Source organism: Talpa occidentalis, unplaced genomic scaffold (assembly GCF_014898055.3).
Source record: "Talpa occidentalis isolate TD23 unplaced genomic scaffold, MPIMG_talOcc4v2.1 talOcc4.4, whole genome shotgun sequence".
Classification (NCBI taxonomy): domain Eukaryota; kingdom Metazoa; phylum Chordata; class Mammalia; order Eulipotyphla; family Talpidae; genus Talpa; species Talpa occidentalis.
This window is the reverse complement of record NW_023604295.1, coordinates 68,768,045-68,788,690: the sequence shown is the minus strand read 5'-3', so window position 1 is coordinate 68,788,690 and position 20,646 is coordinate 68,768,045. Positions and strand designations below refer to the sequence as shown.

Below are 20,646 nucleotides of genomic sequence, written 5' to 3'. Positions count from 1 at the left end.
AATTAAATTGTTTTTACTATCAGTGAAAACATTGAAGAATAAGGCTACACAATTTACCTTGAAAATATCTTAATTCCTTTAGATTTTAACTTAAAATCTATAAGGAATTATTCAAACTATTGTGTAACAGCTATAAAATCTTCATAAATTCAGGAGACAGTATTGAAATTTATGTATATTTATTCTATACAAGACTTACCTATGGAAATATGTCAGAAATGTTAGAAATAAGTCGGGGCCTCCCCTGGTAGCGCAGTGGTTGAGCGCTGGGCTGCGAGGCTGCCCACAGTCTCTGCAGCGCCAGTTCATTCCCCGGCCACCGGCAAGGGTCCCACCAAAAAAAAAAAAAAAAAAATGTTAGAAATATGCTAGGTATTTAAAAGCATATGATATTTCTATAATATATCACTATATATTATAGTGGAGGTGGAGGCCCTAAGATAAGTCTTTTATAAGACTGTTTTCTTAATTCAACTTCCCATTCTGCTCACCTCTTTAGTAAAATTGTCAAAGATGTTACTATGTATAATAAAGCAATGCCATTTTTAAAGATATGTTTCTTACTACAGTCTTTTTTTCTGACAATAAGTGTAACAACTATTATTTATTGAATGTTTATGTTTCAGATATTACACTAAATATTTTATGAGCTTTCTAATTCTCACAAAACTCTTTGAAACTGGTATTACTATTATCCCCATTTGTAGAAATTAGGACAATGAAATAGAGTTAAGAAATTTGGTCTAAGTTCACAAAGTGAGTATAAGGCAGGACAACAATTGCAATTCAGACATATTGTCTCCTGAATTCAAGCTTTTGATCTAATTAAAGCTTCTTAAGTGACAAGATTAATCAATATTACAATTCCCCAGAATCTTACTCATTTATTGAAAGTCATTTACCTACATCCCATCTGCACAGGTGCAATTGGAGTTAGAATGGGAGTAATAGAGGATGATGATAAATTATTATCAGAAACCAACAATTGAACCTACCTAGTTGGCCTTAGTAGACTTCTTGATTCTCATTCTTTTTCAAATTGTTTTTCTTCAGAATCTCCCTTTCATTCACCTTTATTTTTTTAAAGATTTATTTATTTATGCATACAAGAGCTGGGGTACAAGACAGAGATGTGGGGGGGTGGGGGGGTGAGAGGATTCACCAGAGACAGAGCGGGGAACAGAACAGGCAGACCGAAATACACTGCTGAGGGGAGCAGCGGGCAAGACAGGAGAGGTCTGCTTCACCATATGGATTGCTCTCTGGCCGGCTGGGTATCGAACTTGGGCTGCAGAGGCTGCGGATTGCCTCATAGTGTGGTGTTTAACCCGTTGTGCCACCAGGGAGGCCCTCATTCATCTTTATTAACATCACTCCTTCTTGAAAGAGTGACAAGGTAATTTGGTTTTCAATAAGATGATTAATGTTCCAGAGAAAATTCAGGCATATCTAAGGTGAAATACTGAACTCAGATGAGGGGACTGGATTGAAAATGTTTGTTCATGAAAATATTTCAAGATAGTTCACTGGGTCAAAATACAGATGGTTTTACTAGTGTTTTTAAAGTACAGTTTCATTCCACATGGTTTCTGGTTTTTAGTTCTTACTCTAGGGGAATTTAGACATGCATTTGCTGTGAGGAGTATCATACTATATACTGTTGTACAACTGACCCTCTCATATTGCACAATACAAACTAGTGTGAGTCAGAATGGAAAGACCCCTCTAGATTATTTTTTACTTGATTTAATGGAGCTGCATTTCCCACTCCTTTCTTCTTGAAATGCAAATATAGACTTGAGCTTTCCTTTGGTACATGTGGATAAATAGAACTCATTTGTCATCAAACTAGGGCTCAGCTTTAGACAGTAATTAGAAATTAGTTTGAGCTTTACTACTTTAAGTTTATATATTAATTTTCATCATAAATAAATTGTCATCATGCTTTTTATTTTCTTTAAACACATCTCATTTAACAGACAGAATCTCCTGGGACTCAGTACAGTTGGTCATGCCATTCTATTATGTGAATAAAACTGGTATTTTTTTAATTCTACAGCTGCATGTAGGGGTTCAGAAACTCTGTAATTAAATATGAAGGTTTGTGACTTCTTATGGGTTTCTAAATTTGAAAGTCTACTTACAGTAAAGGGAAATACAGTGATCAATATACAGCTGTTAGTTGGACATCTAGGGGCATTTGCAGAACAAGTGCTGTAAGGCCGTTAAAAATCACACTGAAAATAAATTCTACTTTATATTCCAAATAAGATGTAGGGATGGGTACATATTTCTAGTGGAAAATTCCTTTGACTTTACATCAAAATATAAAATATTTATCACAAGCAAATTATGATCCTAAAAGCTTTGAAGGTTTTCAGAGTACCTAGTTTTTTTGTTTTTTTTTTTTTAGTATCCCCTCTACTGTTTGCATAACAAAGCAGTAAAACAGGGATTAAAATATCAGTCCTGATAAAGTGATAACATCATAGAGTTATAATGATCAAGGAATAGTGAAAGAACTTTTAAAATAGTCATGGATACCTAGATATAAGTAGTTATTAATTAAATAAGGCATAATCATGGAGCCATGAACTTTATATTCAGTACTGAATAAAATTTGACCCCTGTTCTGATTCCAAGCTAATGATCCATGTGCATGGAAAGACATTGCTAAATTATATTACTTTTATGCTTTTATTTGCATGCTTCAAAAGGAAATAAAACAAACATTTCATTGGATAATTTTTATCTGTGCTTATACTATATATCCATTAAAATACATATTCCTTGTGTTTTACCTGATGAGGATTTTCACTCATTCACTTATTCATTTGCTCATCCCACTTTGCCAGAGAAATTGCTCTATATTTATCACTATAAATAAATGTATTATAATATGTTAAAATATGAGGGACATTATGAATAAAATAATGAGGCAGAAGAATGAGATAGAAATGCCTGGGTAAAGTAGAGAAGGAAGGTGTTGGACATTTGAGGACAGAAATGATTATGAGGGAATGAGTCATTTGGTTATCTGGTAAAAACATTTTAAGCAGAAGAATAAGCAAGAGCAAAGACCTTAATACAGTCAGGGGGCTGGTTTATTCAAACGACATTCAATAGTCCTGTGCCACTAGAAAACACAAGCTTGTAAGAGAAAATAAGTCGACACAGAAAGGATGAAGATCCAAGTCTTGTAAGAATTTTTTTTTACTCAAAGTGAGATAGGTAGTAACTGGAAATTTGAGCAGAAGAGAAAGATGCATTGACTTATTTTTAATAGAAAGTTTGTTCTTGTGGACCTCCCTGGTGGCGCAGCGGTTGAGCGCTGGGTTAAGAAGCTGCCCGCAGCCTCTGTAGCGCCAGTTCGATGTAGCGCCAGTTCGATCCCCGGCTGCTCCTCGGCCACCAGAGGAGGGTCCCACATGGTGCGCAGACCTCTCCTGCCGCCCGCTGCTCCCCTCAGCAGTGTACTTCGGTCCTTCTGCCTGCTCTGCTCCCTGCTCTGGCTCTGGTGAATTCTCTCACCCTCCCGCGCTTCTGACTGTACCCAGTGCTTGTATAAATACATAAATAAATCTTAAAAAAAATTAGTAACCTTTAAAAAAAAAGAAAGAAAGTTTTTTCTAGTGAAAACAGACTATAATTAGAGTTGTTAGGATTCTTTAACAGGGAACAGATGATTGTAGCAGGACTGGGCAGTAGCAATGAAGGTAGTAACAGTCTTTGAAGTAACATAGTAGAAGTGGGAAATGATATAAAGGGTGAAGTATAGGATGATTCCATTGCTTTTTTCTTGGATTTGTCTGATAAATTGGAATGGCAAAGTTATATTTCTAAGATGGCAAAAACTTCTGGAGGAACATGATAAAATAATGGGAGCTCAGTTTTGAATATGGGAAATAGGGGATAACCATTAGTCATCCAAGTAAAGTTGACAAGTAGAACTATATAAATGTGAAACAGCATAAAGTCCTACACTATAGATCAAATATCTGGAAGTCATGGTCAATAGATAGCATATAAAGCTGTGAGAGTGGATAAATTCATCTAAGGAATGAATGTAATTAGAAAAGACAACAGAAATCTTAGGATTGATTTTTTTAGGTGCTAAAACTTTAAAGAGATCAAGTAGCTGAAGAAATGTGAAAAAAAGGATGTGGTGAAAAAGGGAAATAAATGAAGAAAGTGTTCAAAAAAGAAGTGATATCTAACTGAATTATATGATTTTAATAGCCAAGATCTGAAAATATTTAAGAGGATTTAACAATATGGATTAGTTAGTTAATTAATTAATTAATGTTAACTGAGGTTGAACATTGGGGTATCCCCATCAGGTATTATCACAATAGCACAACAACTACCAATTTGCCCATACTCCACCACCACAGACCACTGTTCCTCCCTCCCTCCCTGTTCTTTTCCCTTCTCCACCTTTCCCCCCTTGCTATCTCAGTTTTGTAGTCAGCTATCAACCGTGTTCAGCTTGTCTTTTTCTTTTATTTTATGAATAACCTTTTATTTTTATTTATTTATTTATTTGTTTATTTGTGGGACCCTCGCCAGTGGTCAGGGATCGAACTGGTGCTGCAGAGGCTGCGGGCAGCCTTGCAACCCAGCACTCAACTGCTGCGCCACCAGGGGGGGACCCAGCTTGTCTTTTTCTGACTATTTAGTTACTATATATTCCTCATATTAGTGACACTATCTGATATTTATCTTTCTCCTGACTTATCTTACTTAGCATTGTACTTTCATGCTTTTAATGAGAACCTTGGTAATCGCTATTTGGTGTAAATTATAGAGATTAATAAATTATTCACCTAACAATATGAAAATTTGCCACAGTGGCACGATTGTGCAATGTGATATAATTGCAAGCATATTTACCTACAAGAGTGTTATGAAGAATGTGATGAGAGCCTCCCTGGTGGCGCAAGGGGTTAAGTACAGCACTATAAGGCAACCCACAGCCTTTGCAACATGAGTTTGATCCCCAGCTGACCAGGGAGCAACCCACATGGCGCAGCAGACCTCTCCTGCCTCGCCCGCTGCTCCCCTCAGCAATGTATTTCAATCAGTCTGCCTCTTCTGTTCCCCACTCTGTCTCTGGTGAATCCTCTCACCCACCGCACCTCTGGCCTGTACTTCCAGTTCTTGTACACATAAATAATTTTTTTTTGAAAGAATGTGATGGTCAGGAAGAAACTGAGAAACTTAGGAATAAGGAGGCACATCAATGAAGGAAGCATTTCCTAATCATAGGATTAGCAGCAAGGCTCTTAAAAGAGTCAGTATAGTTCCTGTAGAGGACTCAATGGGGGCAAGAATAAAATGACAGTAGATAGCAAGTCCAAAAATTCATGCCAATACCAGTGTCAAGGAGCTTAACCCCTATGCATTCTTCTAGGTATTTTATCATTTTAACTCTGTTTTTGAGGTTTTTTTTTTTTTTTTCAAATTTTTGATCCATTTTGATTTGTCTTTTGTATATGGTGTAAATAGGAATCCGGTTTAATTATTTTTGCATGTGACTCTTGTATTTTCAATGAAATTTATTGAATAAACTGCACCCTCTTCATTGAAATTTTTGGAAGTTTTAGCAAAAATTAGTGATGTGTACATTGGTTTATTTCTAGGTTTTGTATTCTGTTCTGTTGATCTATGCCTCTGTTTATATGCCAATACAATACCATTTTTATTACTACTGATTTACTACATTATTTGAATCAGGAAATATGATGTCTCCAGCTTTGTTCTTTTAAAGATTGCTTTGGTTATTTGGTTCTGTACAGATTTTAGGATTTTATTTTCTGTGGAAAATACTCTGGAATTTAGATAGGGGTTTCATTAACTCTGTAGATTGCTTTGAGTAGTATGGACAGTTTAGCAATATAGTAATTCTTTCAAACCATGAGCATGGAATATCTTTCCATTAATTTGTGTCCTCTTCAATTTATTTTATCAATATGTTGTTTTTAGTGTACAGATCAAATTTCATCTTCTTGGTTAAATTTATTTCTAAGTATTTTATGCCTTTTGATGCAATTGTAATTTCTGTTATAGTGTGTTTTTTCTCCCTACTCTAACAACAATGAAAAGTCATCCAAGGGCTTTCAAAGCGGTTAGAAACTGTGATGGCAGGATAGTCTCACATTTATGCTTTGAAAGAGATTACTGGATGTTCATGAAGAACAAATTAGAAGAGATTACTATGGATGAAAAGATATAACTTGAATTGTCTAGAAAATTGCAGTACTCCAGGGAGAAATGATTGTAGGTTGTCTTAGAGTAGTTACTGGTAAAATCAGGGAGCTATACATAGATTTGAGACAACAGATTATCTTTTCAAGAACACAATTGAAACACTTAGCAGGAAAAAAAAACAAATTTAAAACATGAATTAAATAACTGACTCTAAATATATAGAGAGTACTTAAAATAATTTAATTCTTCATTTCTTTTCATTGTCATGGACACTGCAAATCGAAAGGTAGCTCCTAGAATAGTAATACTGATCATGCCAACATGTTAACACATAGAAAAGTAACTTTATGGTGCATTGTTGAACACAAATGAAAAAGGAAAAATTTAAATTGTTTTACTGGAAACAATATTAAATAAAATCTTTCTTCCATAAAACAGTTTTTACTTATATTGTTAATTCTCATTATTGAAATAATTGGGAAGTTTTATATGTCTAAATAATTCAGGATTGAGGAAATTTTATATTAAAAATACTTGGCAAGAATAACATGGAATTGGGCCTCCCTGGTGGCGCAGCGGTTGAGCGCTGGGTTGCGAAGCTGCCCATGGCCTCTGAAGCGCTGGTTCGATCCCCGGCTGCTCCCCGGCCACTGGAGGAGGGTCCCACATGGCGCGCAGACCTCTCCTGCCGCCTGCTGCTCCCCTCAGCAGTGTACTTCGGTCCTTCTGCCTGCTCTCTTCCCCGCTCTGGCTCTGGTGAATTCTCTCACCCTCCGGTGCTTCTGACTGTACCCAGTGCATGTATAAACAAACAAACAAACAAACAAATAAATAAATAAATAACATGCAAAAAAAAAAAAAAAAAAGAATAACATGGAATTATTGACATTAGCCAAAACTTGGGGGAAAAAAAACTTTAGTACACATCAGCAGATGATTGGGTAAAGATGTGGTATTTGTAGACTACACAATGCTACTCAACTATAAAAGAAGGTGAAATTCCTACCATTTGCAACTACATGGATTAACCTAGAATGTAGTATGCTTAGTGAAGTACGTTTGACAGAGAAGGATAAATATTGTGTGATTTCACTCACATATGGTACGTAGACTAAACAAAATAAATTAATGAACTAAATCAAGCTAAAATAAACTTTTAGATTCTAAAACCAAATTAGTTGTTACCAGAAAGGAAAAGGGAGGTGGGTAAATCAGGTAAGATACACCAATTGTATAGTGATGTATAGAATTGAACAGTTAGTGGCAAACTTAATGTTATAAAGGCAAACATTTAGTGATAATGATTCACACCCAAAACTTATAATTTATAATGCAATGTTACTTCAATAAAAAAACTGAAAATAATAATATGTTAAATGTCATATAAAAACTGCAAACCTTAACTGTATAGTCTAGTTCTCTTTGGAACATAAGGAAATTAAAAACAACATACATTTGATTCTTCTTATTTTAGTGACATCAAAATCATAATGTTTGTGGCATAACTTTCAAGTGATTCATTAATTTAACTCAACACATAACATGTTTTCCATTCTGGCACAGAAAAATTCCTCCTACTGGCTGAATAGGATTTCAAATTGTTTCCATGTAATCTGTTTTCTGCAAGATAGGATAATCATCTGCTGGGCATTGGGTTCATTTATAAACATGCTGTCTAGATTGATAGAAGTTGAGAATGCTATTTGGCCACAATAATCTAGCCATGGTTTACCCATTTCTCTCTCACTTCCCTTTGGTAACTACTAATTTGGTCTTAGGATATAAACGTTTATTTTAGCTTTATTTAGTTCACTCCTCACTCTTTTTTTCTGTTTTGTCCATGAAATCACACAATATTTGTCTTTCTTTGTTGGACTTTGTTTCACTAAACATAATACTCTTTCGTTCAATGCATGTTGTTGGAAATGGCAGCAAATGAATTTATCATCTTCCAACTCAGTCAGAAGTGATCTCGGTAAAGACTTTCAAATCTCTAGATGGCCTAACTACAATTTGAAAACACCTCAATAATATATATTCACAATGACATGCACAAGTAGTTCTTGACAGCATATTCAAATGGAAACTGGGAAATTATGTATATCAGAATACAGCTCCCCCTAGAAATAGAATAGATGGTTCTATGTAATCTGATGTTTTATTCATTGAAAACTTGAAATCTGTTTATCTCCAATTAAAAAGCTATTCATCATGCATGTAATAGTTTATTATTTTTAAAAACAGGGATTAAATTTATGTTTTGGTGAAATATATTTTGTTGTAGCTAGGTAAGTTGGTAGATAGGTAGGTTGATAGATACATACATAGATACAAAGATAGATACATGGAGAGATTCTTTAACTCCTCACAAGTCTTTTGGGAAAAGTTAACAAATGTTATGGGGTCTCTCACTCAAATATTTAGTATATCTGTCATGGTGAAGATGTCAAAATAATATCACTTCATATTTATTAGAGCAAAATATGTATTTGAGTATGTCTTCTAAAACTATTTCAATAATCATACCTTATAGCTCACCTGTGTTTGTCCTTTATTTTCTTTTCTTATAAATAAAAAAACAAGTTGGGAGATCCAAATATAAAAAAAGTCTATTACTTAAAATAGAAGAAAAAAAAATATACTCACAGTCTAGTAAGAGATATATTGAAAGAAAGCATTTCTTATAAACTACAATTGTTCTGCTTTAGAAATATAGCAACTAGAAATGCATTTCTGACATTAATTCATTTGCATTTAATTATTCATCCTTTCATTTCTGAAATATCTATTAAATTTGTGTCACTAGTCACATACGGTAATAATATATTTTATATTTTGAAATCAAATCTTAACAGATTCATCAGATTCAATGATTTAAAATTAACTATATGTGGCAGCAAAAATTAATATGATTACGACCTAATTTAAAAAATACAACATATAACTTTTTGCAAAACTTACCCAGAAAATAAGCATCACTATTTTGCCACAGATTATGCCCTTTATAATTAAAGCACATTATATCTAATAGCACAGTGAAATGGAAGTTTGCATTATCAGCTTATATAGTCTGTTATTAAACTTTGACTAGTATTGACTTACATATCAAAATAAATTTTAAGAGAATAAAGTCATGCTGCTTTTGTTTTTGAAAATTTCGCTGTAGCCTTAAATTGTCATCCTCAGTAGACTGGAGTATAGACAGTTTTAAGATGTCATTCATATTACCATTGGTGGTTCTAAATGCACTAAAATGTATTTGATGTTAGTGATGTTTAAGTAAATTAAACAGGGTTTATTTTCTTTAAAATTACTTAAATGTCCCAGCTTCATCAATAGTTTGTATAAATATAAATGACAGATCCCAAATTAACTTGGACTTATAATTTAGGAAGAGAAAAAGTAATTTCAGACTTATCTGTGGAAAATAAATACCCCAAAACATTTATAAGCAAACAACAGTAGGAATAAATGCTGAACTCTGCATAAAGAACATAATGGTTACCAAAAGGAATAAAGGTGAGAGAGGAGGGAATGGAGAAGACAGGCACCTGAGGTGTGGACACAAGTGATTTGGTAAAGGGGCAAGAAAATTAAAATGACACTAAAAGAAAAAGTAAGGGGAAATAAAGACTTGCTGGGAAATGAATAAGGGCATAAAACTATTGAAAATGCATATAAATTAAAGTTCCATCCATTGTGGGAAACACAATATCAGAGGGTGCCCTTATTTTGAAAGATAATAAAACTATTTTAATTTTAAATATCAAAGCATTTATAGTTGCAGATGAAGAAGCAAATAGATGAAAATGGAAATAGATGAAATTTAAACAATTGTCTAAATATGAATAAAAGATTTTAGCTATTATAAACATAAGAAACTATTATTGGTAATTTTAGAAACAACAAAGGTATGACAGAACATCAAAATTTAAAAGTATGAATTCTTATTGTTATATTTTGTGACATGTGACAGCCAAGACTGTATTCCAAACAATTTTTTTTTTCAGTTTTTGAGAGTCATAAACAAAGGGCAGATTTGATCTCTGATAGGAGATAGAAACCTTTAATTCTTTTTGTGTCAGACGGATATAGCTAAATCAGTTATATCTTGGAAATGGATTTACTGTGAGTAATAGTATTAGATGTTAAAGAGTAGCTAAATGTAATTAATAACAGGGTCAAACAACTTAAATCGGTGGGGGAAATTAATTATATTCATAGTAAGGTTAGAATCTAGTTGAAATGAATGACTAGCAGCATTTCATTTTCTAAAGAATTTGATAAACTAGTTTATCTTTTTGATATCTTTAGATATAATGTGCTATTCCTACTCATTTCTCCTATAAAATATTTTACTCTTCCAGTAGATAAGTTGTATGCCCTATTTGCATGCTTTGTGCCAATGAGAACTGTAATAGCATTTGGTTCAATAGCTTTTAGTGCTAAATCAGGGATAATGAACTCTTCCTGACAGTGTGGAGATCAAATAACTCACACTTATAGACAGTAATTTCAATGGTTTGCTTAAGTGACCATTCTTTCAATCTAGTAACTATTTTTTCAGGAATGTTGTTTGAGAGACTTTTAATTTTTGCTCTACTTTGGTGCTTATATTATCATTACCAATTACAGCCTTTTATTGTCTTCTTTTTGCTTTTTTCCCCTTGCAATTATAAGGAATATGAAGCCCTCATCATTCTTTATTGTATCTGAGTTAATAATTCACACCCATATTTAAGAGTTTTAAGTCCCTACACCAACATCTGGCTCCCTTTGGTTAATTGTTCTCTCCCTGCACAGGGAATATTACCCCATAACCAACCACAAAGAACTTGGAGCCAGACACCTCCACTTCTCTAACACCTCTGCAACAGTTCTGCCCTGAGGAATTCCTCACATGATATATATATATATATATATATATATATATATATATATATATATCATATATATATGTGAGATATATATATATATATCTCATATATATCTCATATATATCTCATATATATATATATATCTCATATATATATATCTCATATATATATGTGTCACATTTAATCATATTCTGTATATGTAGAGCCTGACTCTATACTCACATAATCTTGCTTTTTTCAGCACAGTTCAAACTGGCATCTGCAATTCTTGTCTAGGACATGAGTTCTCCTCCCTTCAACTGTTCGCACCTCTTCAAATTTATGCTATCACACTACACCCACCAACAACACTTCTCTGTTTTCATGTGCCTCTCAAATGCCACTTACTGAGATACCTAGTATCAATTAATATGATTTAATATTTACATACCTTTTTTTCTGTTAAGGAGATAAAATTTCAGCCAATAGCTGGCCTGTTTATATATATATATATATATATATTTATATAAATCTTCATTTCTTTTTTTTTAAGATTTACTTATTTATGCAAGAACTGAGGTACAGGTCAGAGGTGTGGGAGGCTGAGAGAATTCACCAGAGACAGAGCAGGGAGCAGAACAGGCAGACAGACCAAAGACACTGCTGAGGGTAGCAGCAGGTGAGGCAGGAGAGGTCTGCTGTGCCATGTGGGTATTTCCCTGGCTGGCCAGGAATGAAACCCATGTGCAGAAGCTATGGACAGCTTCACAGCGCAGTGCTCAACCAGCTGCGCCACCTGGGAGGCCCTATTTATCTATCTATCTATCTATCTATCTATCTATCTATCTATCTATATATATATTTTAAGATTTATTTATTTATACAAGCACCGGGGTACAGGCCAGATATGTGGGAGGGTGAGAAGATTCACCAGAGACAGAGTGTGGAACAGAATAGGCAGACTGATGAAATACACTGCGGAGGGGAGCAGCGGGTGAGACAGGAGAGGTCTGCTGTGCCATGTGGGACCCTCTCCAGCCGGCCAAGATCGAACCAGGGTTGCAGAGGCTGCGGACAGCATCACAGGGCTGCGCTCAACCGCCTGCACCACCAGGGGAGGCCCCCTGTTTATATTTTTTTAATCTCACTATGTAATTGCTAAATGAATTAATACCAAGTCACTTTCTTTTGTCTTAGAGACTTTATATTCTCTAGGAGAAAAAAATGTTTGCCAAATGACAAATTATCTCACACATGAAAAATGTCCTATCTATGCCACTAACACCTTACATTATTCAAGCTGGGATTTAAAAATCAAATATATTTGTTATTCCACCATCTGAGTTGTATATTTTACTCTTTCACTCACTCAGAAAATGAAATTGAAATTAAAGTACATATAATTTACTTTCCTTAAAAAGTCATCCTGTAGTTAACAGAGACAAATGAAAACTCCAATTTCATAAATCATTTGAATTATAAAGAATTGTATTGTGAGTTTCTAAATCTGAAACTTCTTTTTATAAATTATTACTTCCTTAGAAGTTCTTGAAGGATATAGGATATATGTTTTTCCAATGAGTTGACGCTAATATGTGTTAAATACTGGTCTAGCAGCCAAGAATATAAAGGGCTTTATCTAGCAGTATCTAACACTCTTGTTATCTATATCAGGTTATAGAATACAAGAGCATATACTGACATTTTCATGAATTTTTAAATAAGCATATTGTCATTTTATTTTCCTTTTTGGAGGTGTAGATCACTGATCAGAAGTAATGATAAATTCATCCAGTGATTCCTATGCCAGGTTGTAAACATTTGACTGTAGTGATATTCTTTTACTGTTAGTGGATGAATTTCATCTGCTAAAGCAAAGTATAAATATTAAACATACACATTTTTACATATGCTATATTTTCCTGAGAACTACTTTGAAAGCCACTATAAAAAATATTGTGAATAGGTCACTGAATACAGTGACCTAGCTGTGTATGACTCTCCATGCTAAAACACATGATAAAAAGCACACTCAAGATATAGACGCTAAGTTAAATTGATATTTTTAAATTAAATAGCTGACCTAAATATAATTTTATGTTATTTGTATTTTTATTTATAGTTTTGAGAAAATAATTATTTAGAAGCAGAAATTTAAAAAAAATACAACCTGAGCTATTATGAAACATATTATTTGTAAAACAGATTCTTTGAAATGATGTTTGTTTCCTTCAATAGGAATTATGGCAAGTCTGAAATCTTCTATCTGAAATTTATATTTTTCAATTAAAAATACTTTATTTCAAATGTAATTATAGTGTTTTAGTTGGCAATCTTGTGATGCCCTCTGATGTTGATATTAAGGCCATCTATAGAAAATAGAAAACCTTTTGACGATGGTTTAATGAATCACTTCTCAAATTACTATCCAGCACCATCATCCTACAGTCTCTTTCTTTAAAACAGAATATATTTTCATATGATTTTTTTCCCTCCAATTGCTCATTATGCCCATACTTCATTGATTTATGTCACTGTGCTATCTGATTGCATTTTTCTTTTTCTGAGTTTACAAATTTCTACAAAGTTATGGCCAGAGCAGCTCACATTACTCTCTAGGTGGTTTATGTAAATAACAATAATAAAAAACCCTAAAGCTCTGTCCCTGTTCCCACCGGCATCCCACTGACCTCTTTTCAGCTTGAAAAGGTTGTATCTATGGCTGATTTTTTTTTTCCCCTTCCCACTGGCAATTTTCAGCCTACTGTGCTTCTTCATCTGATTTCTTGACTCTTTCTTGACTTAAGAATTAATTATTGAAATGTATCCGATGCACTCTGAAAATGTCAGTGTATTTGGTTGGATTTAGTAAGAAGCACAGCTTTTCAGCCAACATGATATTGGAACTGAATATAAACTAGTGCTTTTCTCCACATATCCTTTTCACAGGCAACACAAAAACATAATGCAGATGATCTATACCATCTCTGAAAAGGTTTGTGCTGTAGAAGGCCATTTGTCTCTATCTCTCTAAAGCAGAATGTTTACCTTTGCATTTTAGTGCCTTTTTTACTCATTGAAACTTTAACAAACACTTTGTATGGAACTACAAGAGACTCACAGAAGCTGTTCATCTATCCTCCTGCTTCCAAACCAGTCTGTGACTAATTTAATCTGTCCAATTCAGATGGTTATTGATCCTGGTATAAAAGGAATTCACAGCCTCCCTTGTATTTGGTGGAATATTTTACAAGACTTATTCTCACAAACTCAGACACAGCATATACAGAATAGCACAAAGCAGCTTGAGAGTAGAAGTGACTTAAACATAAAGATTAAAATCACCTGAAAATGAGTCAAAAGCATTTATTAAAACATTCCAGGTGTAAGTTTAAGAATGTAGGAAATGATTTAAGTTACAAGATATAATATGTATAGAATACTAATAAAATCTTAATATAGCTGAGACTCCATACTTATCACTAACTTGTATAATTATTAAGCAGCTACTGCATGACAAGTTTTACCTTGGTTGTTTCTATTTCACGGTATATACAATATCAAAAATGACACACAATTAGGGTCTCGCCGGTGGCGCAGCGGTTAAACACTAGGCTGTGAAGCTGTCTGCAGCTTCTGCAGTGCTGGTTCGATCCCTGACTGGCCGGTGAGGTTCTCACGTGGTGCTCAGACCTCTCCTGCCGCTCACTGCTCCCCTCAGCAGTGTACTTCATCAGTCTGCCTGTTCTGCTCCCCACTCTGACTCTGGTGGATTCTCTCACCCTCCCGCACTTCTGACTGTACCCAGTGCTTGTATAAAATAAATAACTAAATCTTTAAAAAAAAAGTGAGACACAATTAAAGAATATATATCTTAGTGGGGTGTATAAACTGTAATAGCAAAATAAGTAAATAATACAGTTATATTTGAATGGTATTACTCAATAGAGAATGGCGTTCAGCCATGTCTGGAGGTTGCAGAATTAAATAATTAATTCGTGTTTAAGGCCTTACTAAGAAAATGGCTTTGGATAAACTGGACACAATAAGGGAGCAGTCCATGAGAATATTAGGGGAAGAATATTTTGAATAAATAACAAGACCAGTGTAAACACCTTCAGGCAAGAATGTGGTTGGCATGCTTAAGAAGGAGAATGAGCTCTTCTGTGAGTGAAGCAGCTTGAGGCAAGGAAACAAGACTAAACATGACCCAGTTGCTTAGTACCAGTTAAGTTGACCACATAATTGATTTTACACTGAACACGATGCATGTAGTAAATGTTGAGAGATTGATAAGTGCTGGAGAAAGTGAATGCAACTTCAATGGGAAGGAGATAAGAGGCATATAATTAACCCCCAAAACCTTTAGTCCTCTGTGATATCCTAATGCCTGATAGCTGGAGAGAGAAAAAAAATATTAAATACATAACAGCAGTGTATAAAAAAAAATATAAGTCAGTAGTACCAGATACAGTCTGCAGACCTATAATATACAGCCTCCCTTATATTAGGTGGAATATTGTACAAGCCTTATTCTCACAAACTGGGACACAGGGATTCATATACTGAATAGCACAAAATAGCTCCTTTCATTGTTTGAAACAGAACAAACGCATTGCAAATTTACGAAAACACTGTACCTTGTTAGTTCCATAAACATTTAATCATTATCTTGATGACATCATTGAAATTACTAGCATAATCTGTTTGCAGGGTTTTTATATATATGATTATATATTATGTGGGAAAGTTTTCTATTAGAGTATATACTATAGGAGGACATTATATAAAAGGACAACTAGTGTGGACCCAATATGTGGAGGCAAAGCAATTGATATATTTAAATTTTTAATATTAATGAGTGGCTCATATAGTATTATAGGCTCATATAGGCTCATAGGCTCATATAGTATTTATTTTTGTTTGTTTTTTAAAGATGTGTTTATGCATGCATACGAGAACCGGGTACAGACCAGATGTGTGGGAAGTGAGAGGATTCACCAGGGACAGAGTGGGGAACAGAACAGGCAGACTGACTGAAATATGCTGCTGAGGGGAACAGCGGGTGAGGCAGGAGAGGGCTACTATGCCATGTGGGTATCTCAGTGGCCAGCTGGGATGGAACCCACACTGCAGAGACTGCGGACAGCTTCACAGCGCTGTGCTCAAGTGCCTGCACCACCTGGGAGGCCCTCATATAGTATTTGAAGAAAGAAATATTAATTTTTTTAATTTTGCTATAAGACAAAATGTCTTTTCAGTTTTTAAACTCATGTGTATGAAGTTGTCCTATAAATTGAAGAACCCTTTTATTTCCTTTTCTTTTTGTGTTGAAGTATAACTCCCTTGGAGAAAAAAAGACAACTTCTTTTATAGATTTTTTTTTTTCTCTCTATCAAATTCTTTTCAGGAATATTTCTCTTGTGGAAGAGAGAATCACGAGAAGAGTATATCGTCATGCTATTCTAAATAGGTCCTAATATTGTTAGCTTTAAAAATAAGAGCACTTAACATTTCATTTATATTCTTCTATTATCAACTTTATCTCATTTATGTCTAGATAACCATTAAAAAAAAGCATGAAGCATTGCCAAAAGAACTGAAGCAGGCAAAATAGCCTAAATTGTCCTTGTCTCTCCTTTCTAGTCAATTTATTTCTCTACCCAGGTTTCTGATGGGTATCTGTGTTTGTGCAGGAACTCTGACTGTATCAACTCCAGCTGAATGCTCGCTTATCTAAGTCTAATAATATCATGACTTTAGATGCAAATTGGATGGAGGAGACTTTGGGTCGGGAGCGGGAAGGGGTGGGGTGTGGAAGAGAAAGGGGCGGTGTGTTATAGTTTGTGGCTCAATTTCACTTAACCTGAAAAGCCTTCCCTGCCTGATTCAATCACCATTTCCATAGCTGCCTTCATCTTCCATCCCATTTGGGTGACTTTCCCTTTTATGCTCTAATAGTAGTCTGACCTTAACCCCTCTCATAGCACTTAATGTCTTTTTCATATGTTCCTATATCTTCATAAATGTAAGAAATTTTACTAGTCCCAAATACAATGCCTGGTAACCCACAGGTATTCACTGTGTCTTCTGAGTAAATGAATTATAAAAATATTCAATATTTAGCACACGTTGATGAAGGCAGCCCAAGGCATACTGTGAATATAAGAAAATAACAATAATGAAAACGATAATAGCTAACTCTTATTGAGCACTTACTAAGTGCAGATGCTTTTCTGAGTGCTTTCACTGGTTATCTCATTTCATCTTTATCACAACCCTAGAAGAAAAAGAATGGTTACGACTTCATTATTATGAAAATAATTTGCATGATATTATTCTTATGATAACTCTGCTTTCCTGGTGTAACTTATTTTTTTCTATATTTGCTCATATTAGTGATGCTTTAATGAAGTGCAGATCGATTTTTTCATAAATTGCCAATCCAAAGAAAATATTAACTGTTCTATCATAGATACAATTTAAGATACACCTGATTTTAAAACATTGTGTGGATCGTTAAATAGATAAAAAAAAAATTCAGTAAGTAAAATAATACACATTTTGTGCATTTATGTCCTGTAACTGCAGGGGAGAAGGCCTATGTGATAGCAAAACCTTTACCACTCAGCCCAGACTATTTTCATATACAGATGTTCAGAAATTCACTTGGGATTGAAATGAAATCAATGTGTCATGATTATACCATTCCTTTTTTCTGTTTAAAGTGTTAAAATTTTCTTCTACTAGAATCATTATTGTTTTACTCGAAGGACTTGGTGAGTCATTACTTAAGTCTTTTGTTGTTGCTGTAATGTGTGGGCTTTGTTTATAGTTTAGTATCTCTTGCTTTAGTAATGTATCCCTCTTCCATTTTCATTTTGCTAGTGATCAGGAGTAAAGCATAAATCTGTTACTTTAAGGTAATACAGTTTTTCAATACATTACTCTTGCAAGTCATTTTCATTAGATGAGTTGTAAGCACTGTTAAACTATACACTGACATGTTTGTTAAACTTTCTAAAGACACTTTTTATATTTTCTTTCATTTAATACCAAAAGTTCAACCATGATTATACATTTCATCTTGTCAAAAATTTCTAAAAATTTCTGCCAACTTCACATCTTTAGGGATGTATTTTCATCATGATGAGTTTATTTTGATGCCCAGGTTAACATTTTCTGAAATGTGAATGATCTCTTCTGTGCTACTTAATTTTCTGAGGTCATACTTCAACCTTTATAAAATTTCCTACTTACCTTTGTCTTTAATCCTGCATTTGGAAACTGGGAAACAAAGCTGAACAGGGTTGAAGACACACTCTTCTCTTAATTTTTTGCCATGTTTTAATTGTTCAATGATTCACCGAAACACTTTGAATTACAACATCAGACATCCTGGCAAATATATTTATTATTTAATATTATACTCTTTGAATACATTTGTAATACATGTAAAAAGGAATTGAGAAAAACATTTTGTACAAATAGCTGGAATATTTTTCTATTTATTTATTTATTAATTTTTTTTTTATAGAGGCATGTTTTTATTTATTTATTGTTTGTTTGTTTGTTTTCTTGTTCATACATGCACTGGGTACAGTCAGAAGCGCGGGGAGGGTGAGAGAATTCACCAGAGCCAGAGCGGGGAGCAGAGCAGAGAAGGACCGAAGTACACTGCTGAGGGGAGCAGCGGGCGCAGGAGAGGTCTGCGCGCCATGTGGGACCCTCCTTCGGTGGCCGGGAGCAGCCGGGGATTGAACTGGCGCTGCAGAGGCTGCGGCAGCTTTGCAACCCAGTGCTCAACCGCTGCGCCACCGGGGCCAGCTGGAATATTTAGTTGGACAGTTTTATATTTTATTAAATCTATTTTAAGGTTTTATGAAACTATTTTAAGGTTTAAAAAAATCAGATATCATGGTCCAAGTTAATTCTAATTTCAAACATCTCATGTTCTCTGAGAGTAAGAAAATACATTGGAATATTATTCATCAACCAATTTACTAAACTAGATTTCTCCATGTTATCAGTGCATTTTCCGTAGGGGCACAAATATAACTATATGTGACACTTTTTCACAGCTTATAATTTAACAAACATGGTAAGAACTTAATTTATGAAAAGTACGTCACATTCACTTTTTCAGAAACCTTATTACAAAGTTAGATATGAGTATTGGATTTGGCATTCAGAGAGAAAAGGAATTTGATATTAACGTAATAAGCCCAATATGGCTTTCAAAAGTAACTAGCCAGGACACTTGAGAAAAGAAATGGAATAATGGGTGAAAGTTGGAGATGGTAAAGCAGGTGGAGTCAGCTAGCTGGGGACAAAAAACACAACTAAGACAAGAAGGGGGCAGTGGAGTGGTCATGGAAGGTTCCACCCATAACTGTTACCCAACTTCTAACACTAATCCTGCTAACACTGATCCTGTAACCAGTGGCTGAAGCCAAAGATGGTTACAGGTGGTGCCCCTGGGAGGGAGGTTGCTGGTGAAGAGAGATCCCCAGGAAAAATGCTAAAAAGTATTGCAAAGGGTGGAGCGACAGATAAGAAATATAAAGGATTGGAAAAGCAGCTGCAGATTCATTCCGTCTTTAGGATTTAGTGTGGTTCAGTTTTTAAGGATTCAGTGTACTGGATTCAGCTTTTGAGGATTCAGTGTTTTGGATTCAGAAGACTGTTGTGGGCCTCTCAAGGTGGAGGCCTCCAGCAGCCAGCCACAGATAGTAAATTTTGGAGGCTTTGCAAGTAGCTGAGCGACTGAAACTGTTCCCGTTTTACTGCTATTATAGCCTGGCAGAAAAAGGCGAAGACCTGGAGCTAGGCGCCTCCCTGAGATGGTAAGTGTGGCTGTTTCTCAGGTCATTCAAACCCTGCAACTGCTGTTTTGAGTGTTGCTTGTCTGGTGCTGTGCTGGGGCATCTCAGCAGCTCCACATCTCCTGTTGTGTCTTTTGCTGTCTTCATGAGTTAGATCCTGTCCATAGTGGCAGGAAGACGCCATCTTGGACACTTGGCCTATTGTTTGGCAGAGGAGCTCTGTGTCCTCAGTGGTGGGAGAGATACTATTTGCTTTTTGTTAGCTTTTTGTTTTGCTTGAAAACACTGGACACAGCTTTGGGTGAGGTAAAGGCCATTTTTGGCCTCAGTAACTCTGTATTTTCCTGGTTTATTAAATAAATCCTATTGGGTTTCTTGTATGTGCTGGGTCCTTAGATTCACTCTGGGAAGGTTTCACCAGAGCTTCCTTTCAGCGACATGCAGGCAAGTTTCCTAGGTGAGTTTTCCACGAGACAGAGACATTAGTTATATTTTAAAGAACAGGTTTATTAGGGAAAGGGATGGAAGATGAAAGACACTTGCATAGACATAAGCAGCAGAAAGAGCTGCCCCAAAAGGACAGGTTTTCTGAGAGAGGACTGCATGGTTGCAGGCGGGTGACCTTGAGGAGAGCTGCCTCCAGTGAGAGAGGTCAGTGAAGTGAAGTCCTGGCATGGTACAGGTCATGGGCAGGAAGGAAAAGCTGCCCTATAGGGAGGGTTGGTGAAAAGAAGCACCTGCATAGTCACAGGTGG

At 35.1% G+C, this 20,646-nt stretch overlaps 1 protein-coding gene across 1 annotated transcript in view; it reads left to right on the top strand.

Moving 5' to 3' along the window:
- Window positions 1–19,721: 19,721 nt before the first annotated feature.
- Window positions 19,722–20,646, top strand: part of CADM2 (cell adhesion molecule 2) — a 249,974-nt gene continuing 249,049 nt past the window's right edge. The window contains exon 1 of the mRNA XM_054700700.1: window positions 19,722–19,912. The gene's annotated coding sequence lies outside the window, so the exon portion shown is untranslated. The remainder of the gene's footprint in view (window positions 19,913–20,646) is intronic.